We start from the raw sequence: 1,240 nt of genomic DNA, 5'->3' as shown, positions 1-1,240 counted from the left end.
ACTGTATAAATGTCTTCTATCGTTCTCCTCTTCAATATACATGTCCCCGATTCTCTTAATAAAAAGACCCCAGCTATACAATATAAAAAAGTGTTGGTTACCGTGACCACTTTTATCCAATAAATTGAAAAAAAGAACTTCGCGTTGCCAGGGAAACACAACGTAAGTGTCTATTGAAAAAAAAAGACAAAGAAAAAAGCTAGATGAAATAAAAACTAATTAAGAAGAAAATGAGTATGCATTCTCACAAAAGAAAAAAAAACGTCGGCATGCCACAAAGAAAAAAAATAACAGAATAAAAGTCCAAATGAAAAAATTAAATCATAGAAATATCATATATAAATAAAAGGTTAAGAGAAAAAAATTGTTTTGATATGTGACTTTCCAGTGTTTAATAACAAGATCATAGCGGGTGACTGTACTTTTTGTGAAAATATTTATGAAGAAAAATACTAAAGACAAAAACACACGGAAATGTAATTACGAAGGTTATATGCGTTTGCGTAAAAAAATAATGAACTACTATTATATTATATATGGCTAGAAATTCAGTGATAAAATAATTGTTTTGTTTTTACAAGATACACACATATACACAGAGAATGTGGCACAAATAATAATACAATTTTATATACACACATTGTAAAGGAAAACATAGTGTCATTAATTTTAGTGTTTGAAATGTGGGCCAGAGCGGAATTGTTTAAAGCTGATCTGTAAATAAACATTTTGTAACCTGTATCGAACTGGAATGTACATTTTAATATCGTGGTTGTTATTGTTGAAAATGTAATACTTGTCAAAATAAAAAAAAAGATGCAGAGAAATGAAAAGCATTTTCTAAGCACAGTTGAACTTTTCAGCTTTTTGTGTGTTTTATTTATGCTTTGAAACGTAAAGGAACAACTTTTTTACGGACTTTGTTGAATTGTTGTTTGACAGAAAGAAATTCTTAAAAAGTTATAATTGTAAGTTAAATGGAAATTATAGTTATATTAATGTATATTTTGAAAATGTTTTGTGATGTTGAAGAAATATTGTAAATTGTCTTAAATATTGTTATTGTATTTTAACGACAATATTTCAAATCATAATAAGGTAGATACATTAACATGGAAAGAACCAAGTCATACGAAAATAAAATTATACGTTAATTGAGACAGATAGTTGGCCTAGTAAAAAGTTAGACTTTTAGAGATGGACAAAATAGAAAATTACGTAAACAGATATTTTGAGAGTT

This window comes from Euprymna scolopes, chromosome 4 (assembly GCF_053919585.1).
Source record: "Euprymna scolopes isolate OS-2025 chromosome 4, ASM5391958v1, whole genome shotgun sequence".
NCBI lineage: Eukaryota > Metazoa > Mollusca > Cephalopoda > Sepiida > Sepiolidae > Euprymna > Euprymna scolopes.
This window is presented reverse-complemented; position numbering follows the sequence as displayed.